This window comes from Rhinolophus hipposideros (assembly GCF_964194185.1).
Source record: "Rhinolophus hipposideros genome assembly, chromosome: 6".
NCBI lineage: Eukaryota > Metazoa > Chordata > Mammalia > Chiroptera > Rhinolophidae > Rhinolophus > Rhinolophus hipposideros.
In genome coordinates, this window is record NC_138052.1 from 56,934,693 (window position 1) to 56,943,653 (window position 8,961).

Genomic DNA, 8,961 nt, shown 5'->3' on the forward strand with positions numbered 1-8,961 from the left:
TGAACATAGAAGAAAAATTGAACGTTATTTTGTTACTTAGTCATAAATATTTACAGACAAATCTGTTTCTGACTTCATTAGCTTCACATGTTACAAAAAAGAAATCTTAATTAAATTTAAAAATCCCAAATTAACTATTGTAAATGAAGCTTTATGTGACTAGAGCAGGAAATGACTGGCTTAAGACTGCCTGGCTATTAAAATGCATTTTTCAACTAATAAGCCTATCACTTCCAAGTCCAAGGCATCAAAATTAAAATCAATTTGAGAGTTTTTTGTTGGGCATTTAGAAACATTTACTGAAAATAATTAACCTAGTTTAATAATTTTATGGAATTATAAAATGTATTGCTTTTATTAGGTTATTTGAAAATAATATAAGCAAGCATTGCCTTTTCAAATTGGTTTATCATTTTATAATATCTAAAACTATGTACTTCCAAGAAAAATATGTAAAATACGTTAACATATATTCTGTAAGTTTTTTAAAACTATGCTTGATTTAACAAAAAATAGATGCATTTTGACTCTTTATTTTACAGATGACTCTATGTATGTGCTTTAAGGCCAAATTTCTTTTTAACACTAGAGAAAATGCCACATTTTTTGAACTGTTACCACCTAGAAATACCAAGTAAATCTAGGGTTAAAAAAACATTAGAAATGTATGAAAATATCTAACATTCTGCATGAATTAAACTTTTTGTAAGGTCAACGTAAATGCTATATATACTATGTAATATGTTAGCCATTCATTCTCTCAACCAGAATCGTATTAGTATCTGCTTCCATATATTTATTTTTCAATAAATGCTTACTGAGGACCATGCTAGTTAGTTACTAGATGAAACTAATTTATAGTCCAAATAATAACCTTGACATAACTTTGAAATTAGGAAAGAAAAACTAAATATAGTTTAAGTGTATTTATTGTACGCCAATTTTTTTTCAAATTTTGTAATTTGTTCCCTTACAATGACCTCATTAAAATACTGTTAAAATAGGAGGTATCTCAAAAATCTGAAAATGGAAAAACCTTATGACCCAGCAATTCCACTCCTAGGTATTTATCTGGAGAAATCCAAAACTCTAATTTAAAAAGATTTATGCACCCCTATGTTTATTGCAGCACTATACACAATAGCCAAGACATGGAAACAACCGAAATGCCCATCGGTAGATGACTGGATTAAGAAACTGTGGTACATTTATACAATGGAGTATTACGCAGCCATAAAGAAGAATGAAATCTTACCATTTGCAACAATATGGGTGGACCTAGAGAACATTTATACAATGGAGTATTACGCAGCCATAAAGAAGAATGAAATCTTACCATTTGCAACAATATGGGTGGACCTAGAGAACATTATGTTAAGTGCAATAAGTCAGATAGAGAAAGACAAATACCATATGATCTCACTTATATGTGGAATCTAAAGAAAAGAATAAATGAATGAACTAATCAGAAACAGTCTCAGAGACATAGAGGAAAAACTGAGGATTGCTAGATAGGAGGGGAGGTGGGGATAAGGGGGAAGGTGAGGGGATTAGAAAGCACAGTTGGTAACCATAAAATTGCCATGGGAATATGAAAGTCAATTTGGGGAATGTAATCGATAATGTGGTAAAGATTTTGTAGGGTATCCAATGGATTGTAGGGTATCCAATGGATATTTGTCTCATTAGGGAGACCACCTCAGGGATGAAGTAGATGTCTGATCACTGCACTGTACACCTGAAGCTGACGCTGAACAATAATGAATGTCAACTACAATTTTATATATATGTGTGTATGTGTGTGTGTATAACATATATGTGTATGTTATACACATATATACACATATATACACATATATATACACATATATACACATACATATACACATACATACACATATACACATATATATACACATATATATACACATATATACACATATATATATATATAGTTACAAGAAGCAGAGTACAGCATTAGGAATAGAGACAGTGGAAATGTAATGGGTCTGTGCGATGTCAGAGGGGTAGTGGATGGAAGGAGGGGCATTGTCACTGTGTGAGGGATGTAAATGATAAATGTCTAACTATTACATTGCTTTGTGCACCTGAAACTAATAAAAAATGTTATAAAATAATGTGCACATTGTTACTGTCTATTAACTAGAATATTCAATTTGCCAGTTTCATTTTTCTCAAACAGAATGAATTAAATCATATATATATTCCGAGTGTTGAATCTGATATATTCCGAGTGTTGAGTCTTGATAAATTATTTTATTAGTTGTATTTTTTAGTATTTAAAATTTGTATGAATCTCATTTTATTCTTTATAGCATAGTCTATTATTCTATTAGGCAATAAAATAACAATAACTACTTTGGGAATACACATCTCTTGGCTCCACGGCATATCTTTAGAATTTCCACACCATGGATTTACGTCAATGGATGATAAATTGTTGGTCTTGAAGATGTCCAACTAGTGTATAAAAGCCAATTGTCAAGATAATAACTTGGATGTGTCTCAGTTTTCACATTTGTTTTGAATTCTCTGCCAAAGTCATATATTTATCTTGTAGAGGGAAATCATGTTAATGAAAATAAGCATGTCTCCAGATTCAAAAGCCAAAACTTGCAGGGCACTGATAACGGAAATCATAGGGTGAGTACATTTGTAAGAATTATCATTGATGTGCATTGCTTCCATATCTCTTTTTTCCTTAGGCTTTTGTAAAACTCTGTGCTTTATGAGTATGGTCTGAATGATTCTGTTCAAGGCAGCTGCTCCATTTCTCTTAAAGTACAAATCCAGGAAGCAGTGGGTGGTAGGGAAGACAGCCATCGGAGGACAGGGTGGCCCTCTTACACTGATACAGTCAATGTAAATATTGAAGACCACCCAAATCGTGCTTTGTAACTGAACTATATATGAAATGTTGATAGTATAAATAGCTCAGATATAACAATACCAGTAAGATTATAGAAAATAAAGTCCAGTTCCTTTAATTGCATTTACTGATGTTTTCCAAAACTTGTCCTGAAAACTAAGTAAAACTTACAGATTGGTATGATTAGTAGCACACTACTCTGCTAACTGTTAAGATTAGGCCGTAATATATCATTGGCCATTGTTGTGAGTCACTACAACTTATTCTCATAGCTATATCTCATCAGATAAGACAGGTTACAGGATTTTGAAGGTCAATGACTGTGATTTCTTTTGGTTAGTTTATCCTGAGGTTTAAAATTATGACACACAGCTTTATTCATCAAGATACAAAAGGAAGAGAGCAACCCTCCATTAGGGACAATAAAGTGGCTTGGAAGAACAAGACAAACAAATGAGAAACAAAAACTCATAGACACAGACAATAACTTAGTGGTTACCAGAGGGTAAGGGGGTGGGGGGGTGGGTGATGAGGGTAAAGGGGATCAAATATATGGTGATGGAAGGAGAACTGACTCTGGGTGGTGATCACACAATGGGATTTATAGACGATGTAATACAGAATTGTACACCTGAAATCTATGTAAATTTACTAACAATTGTCACCCCAATAAAATTAATTAAAAAAATAAATAAATAAAGTGGCTTGGGTTGGGTTTGGTTTTGTTGTGTGTGTGTGTGTGTGTATGTGTGTGTGTGTGTGCGCGCGTGTGTGTGTTTTATTTGTTTTGTTTTGTTTTTCTTCAGGTTACAATTGCCCTTTAACTTTATTTTAATCAAAGACATGTGATTTGTAATTTTTAACTACTAATTTTTAAATAGTAGAAACATCTTTCAGAAATAAGTTCGTTTTCATTTAAAAAGTTGATGTCACAATTTATCTTTCAAGGTCAGTCTATATTAAACTCAAAACACTCTTCCTAAAAAATTCTTGTGAATTATACTATGAGATTTATAATTTGTCTGAAATGCTCTTAATAGTTTATTTTTAATATGATGTAAACTAAAACTATATGGCAATTGAGCAGAGTATTGCGAAACACCATATGGGCTTCTAAAATGAGAAGATGATACACATGGGTCCTGCCAACTACTCCTCTCTGTCTCTCCTTCCCCACCTGCCAGTTTCCCACCACATCCTGAATTCTGTCATGATATTGGATTCCTTTGGCATAAGTTACTTAAAGTCTCTGTGTTCCTCAATAAATATCTCTTAATCATTAAAGGCAGAAAATAATAGCCCTAACCTTACTAAAAATCAGTAACCTATGTTAAGTTACAGGACTATCAACATATAAATTTTTCCAAATGAAGAAGTGACAAACAATTACCAGACCATAATTGGAGACCAAGTCTAGGTGATGAAAAGACTGACAAAATAAAAGCAGAGAAAACTGCTCAAAGAATCAGATAGCCTAGGCCTGACAGGTACTGGTAAACAAACAGAAGTAAAGCAAAATACAGTTGTCTAGTTTTGCTCCACTATTTATGGTCAAGTTTTAAGTATTATCTATAGGAAGATAGATGCTTCCTTTTTCTGTTTATGCTTCCTTCTGCTGACCATTGAGTCTAGATGAGTTTGAATCTTAAGAAAAAAGTTGTGTAAAATATTCATTAAAAAAAAAGTAATTCAACCCCCACTGGGACATAATAAATATTTGATGACACAATGTTTACTTCTAAAAAAAGAAAAAAATATTCATAAAAACATGAGATGAGGGACATGCCACCAGCTCAGGAGATTAAACATCTGTGGCACTTGCTCTGGTGGCACGAAATCAAGGTCAGCCTAATCGAAAATGATGCAGTAAGGGAAGGATTTCTTTCATATATTCTTTTCCACTCACCCTCTCAACCCCTTCTCCTTCCTCTCATTTAAATGGGGAGAATGTCCATCAAAATGCTGTATGCATAGTATTATTTCAACATTTTAATTTATATTACAGGTACTAGCCTTGTTTTTCTGCCTATAATGTCTGTGCCTTCTTGATTCTCTACAGTTTTGTCTCTCTAATGATTCCCCTTGCCTTCCCACTGTGCTTCACCTCTTTCCGGTTCTTCTCCCTCTTTGTTTCTCTCCTTTTCCTGTGATGGGAAAAAACAAAGAGGTGAAATTACGATAAATGATATGATGAGGAAAAAACAGAATAAGTGGACAATTGGTCTTGTTTAATTTTATCACTATTTGTGTAATATCCACCCCCCCAAGAACTTACTTTCTTACAACTAGAAGTTTATAGCCTTTGAACTTCTCTCCATTTCCCTCACCCCAACCCGGCAACCACCATTCTATGTTCATTGTATATGATTTCAGCTTTTTAAGATTCCATGTATGAGATCATACAATATTTGTGTGTCTCTGTTTGACTTATTTCACTTGGCATAATGCCCTCCAGTTCCATTCATGCTGTCACAAATGGCAAGATTTCCCTCGTTTTATGGCTGAAAAATATTCAGTGTGTATTTATGTGTGTGTGTGTGTGTGTGTGTGTGTGTGTGCGCGCGCATGTGTATCACATTTTCTTTATCCATCCATCCATCCATGGACACATAGGTTGTTTTTTTATATCTTGGCTACTGTGAATAATGTAATATTTACTATTTTATTAATAAGTACTCATCTTACTCAGAGTTTGCTTCTTTTTACCCTATAGAGCTAAGTTATTAGACATGCCATGCGTTTTCTTATTCCATAGCTACATATTTCCCTATAGTATAGTAATCCTGTACTATCAGGATTACTACATACCTATTTCCAAAAAATAAGGATTGGAAAAGGAGAGGCACAGATAGAAGAATGAAGGACAGGATAAAGAAAGAAGACATGTATTTCTCCATGTCTCTGTCTGCCTTGGTTGGCTTCTCTGGTAACGGCTGCACATTTTCCATGGCTCCAGCTCCCACTTTCTGTGGTCCTAACTTCTGCCAGACAGCCCCTGCCCTGGTCCTAGTCTCTACCACATGTGCTCCAGTAACACATCGAGCTCTAGGAGTGGCATATCCCCCACCCCCACCCCCTACAATTGCTATCTTCTGAGTTGTCTCACTTTTCCCTGTAACCAGGAAATGTAACCAGGCTCCCTCTAATAAATTTGTTCCACTTGAAATATCTAGAATGATTTCTATTTTCCTGACTAAACCCTGATGGATACAAATATTACAATGGAAAGAGTCCTGCAAAGGAAGTCAGAAGACCTGATTTCATGTTCTAAGTGTGACTAATTAGCTGGCAAGTTTGGGTCAGGTCATTCAGCCTCAAGTTCATGAAGTTGCTTTATAGCTCAAATACGTACCATAATTTATAGTAAAGTTCTCTAACTCATCTCCATTAACATACTTATCACATTCATAAAAGCTTTTCATTCCTCTATAAAACACGGTGATTGACGTCCAACAGCACAGTGAAAGTTCAGAGCTGATATTCTCCCTTCCAGGAACCTACACTTCTGCCCCTACACTCTGATTTATGTTCTTACCAAGAGTTGGTTGTATTTATCCCAAGACCTCTTTATGCCAGTTGTTAGTATAATTATATAACATAATTAGTGAGTGACAGAGGCCAAACGAATTTGGTGACTTTTACTTTGAAGAGGTGTAAGAGAAGGACTGGAAGCAAGTAATAAATGAACTGTTAGAGCACTATAGAGTTGGTGGAGAACAACGATTCCTCTCCTCATCCTTCTTGTGGCTCGGAAAGTCATTTGAATCAATCACCTGCCTCCATCTTTCTGATAAGAAAGGAGTATTCAAACTGCCTTCCCTTGCAACTAAAGCAAGAACTAGTTATTACCTCTTATCTGAAAGTGGCTGTGGCTGAGCTCCTGATAAGCAAAGCACCTGATGCAGGTGGGTTATAGAGAAGGGGCAAGAGAGCAGTGGAAGATCAGAGATATGAAGTGCCAGAAAGACAGCTTGCATTCTTATTAGGTGCTGCTGCAGTGATACCCAAGGATCTCTGCAATACAGTTAGACAAAGGAGAAGATAACACAACTATTGTCATTTTGCTGGCCCAACCTCCAAGAAACCACTCCCTGAGTAGGTGTATACCAAAAGCCAGGTGTCATGCGTCCGTCCATCTGCTGTGGGAGGTAAGAAGAGGTTGAGCCTAAGATAGAGATCCCTTATCAGAGGGCTATGATTCAGGAGGCTGCTATCAGACCGCGTGAAGGACCAACAACTGGGCATCCCACCAGAGTGTCAGCATTTGAAAGCCTACAATACAGATGAAAGCTATAGCTAGCAATAGACAAATAAGCAATTTCACCACCACCCCCCAAAAAAAGATAGTTCTCACCCAGGAGCAAAAGTTATATTCAACCAAGGAATAGTGCATAGCCAAGCTGCTGTGCACTGTTGCTATAAGGACAAATCTCTTCCTTTTCCCTCCTCACCAAACCAATACCAGAGGAACAAGTATAGAGAAGAAGAAAGAAATGTTAATAACCAAAGAAATGTTTTACTAACTATAAATGACAGAATGTTACATAATGTAACTGAAAATTTTTTTAAGGAAGCCTGGTACCCAGCAGGAAAGATGGGTAACTTGAAAGAACTGCTACTGAAAGAGTAGTAGAAGTTATTGAAAAATTTATCCATTTCATGTTTTTACACCCAAGTTGAGGTTTCACCAATATGATTATTTTCAAATCATTTTTATGATTCCATCTTTATGGTATTTCCAACTAACTACAGTCGAGGTTTCTTCTGTAGATGAAGTCACATTGAAAACTTTTTTAAAAATGCAAACTAATGCATGTTGTCAGGGATTATTAGGAGTAAATAGGTGTGAAAATAGGATTTAACAACAACAAAAATGGCCTTATAGACAACGCTGATCAATAATTGCTTTTGCAAAATACAGAAAAAAGCATTTGTATATCTTGAGTTCTGGCTTTCCATCCCATTGTAGAGCTCCTGTTCTAAATTTCCAACCTACCTTTTCTAATCTAACACCTTCTTGCTGTCCGTATCTGCCTAGTAAGACAGCTATCTCCTAAAATAAATCTCTTCTCCAAAAATAAGGAGAAAAGCAAATCACAGGAAATCAATTGAGATTGATACAATTTAACCCTCCATCTTATGCCTTCCTCCCTTTCACAATAAGCATAGGCCAATGGAAGAACTCCAGGAAGAACTAATTAATGGAAGAACTAATTAATCAATATCAGAGTTTATCTTAAGTAAATTTTTTAAAAAATCAATCAGGCCTACTTAACCAACAGTACCCAGTTAGTGCTAATTAAAACATATAATCCAGAAACTTGGCATACTCTTCAGATTACATAGGAAGTGTACGCTGGCAAACATTCTGGAAAAAAATATAGGTCCACACTCATTTGCATGTAAGCAGATTAGGCTGTTGCCTATGTCAGATGATTTGACAGCAACTAGAAGGCCTCCTCTGACCAAAAACGTCCTCAGAAATGTCCTTTCACAGAACCAGAAATTTCTGATAAGAACAAAGGCATCAATGAGCCTCTTTAAATTTAAAAGCTAATAAATTAATCAGTTATTTTTCAACACCTTCACATAAATTGCTTGATCAGCTAATTAGTTACAGTTCTCTTTGAGGTTAGTACATAGGACGAGTAAGTTTTGAAGAAGAAGGATCTTCAAGAAAGTTAAATAGCAATGCTTATCAAAGCAGTATCTGCAGATCAGGGAGGTAGGAACTGAGAGAGGGATGTAGAAGTGGAAACGGCTTGCCCTAAAACAAATATCAAAATGTCTTCTAAGATCAGTTTTCTGTACCATGTAATTCCTACCACAAATTTAAAATACACATGTCCTTTCCCAGCATTGTTTTTCCCAAAGAACTTCCCTGAAATTTGAAAGGGAATTTGCTTTTATTTTCATCTTATGCAATGCATTTGCTCAGAAACAAGAGGAGAAATAGTGAACAAAAGATGAGACCAGAGCCTCAAGAAACCTACGTTCCAGATTCAACTTTTATTAACAGGAAACAGCTGGCTTTGCCTTCTTTCCCAAGACCTCCTGAATAGTTCGTTGCT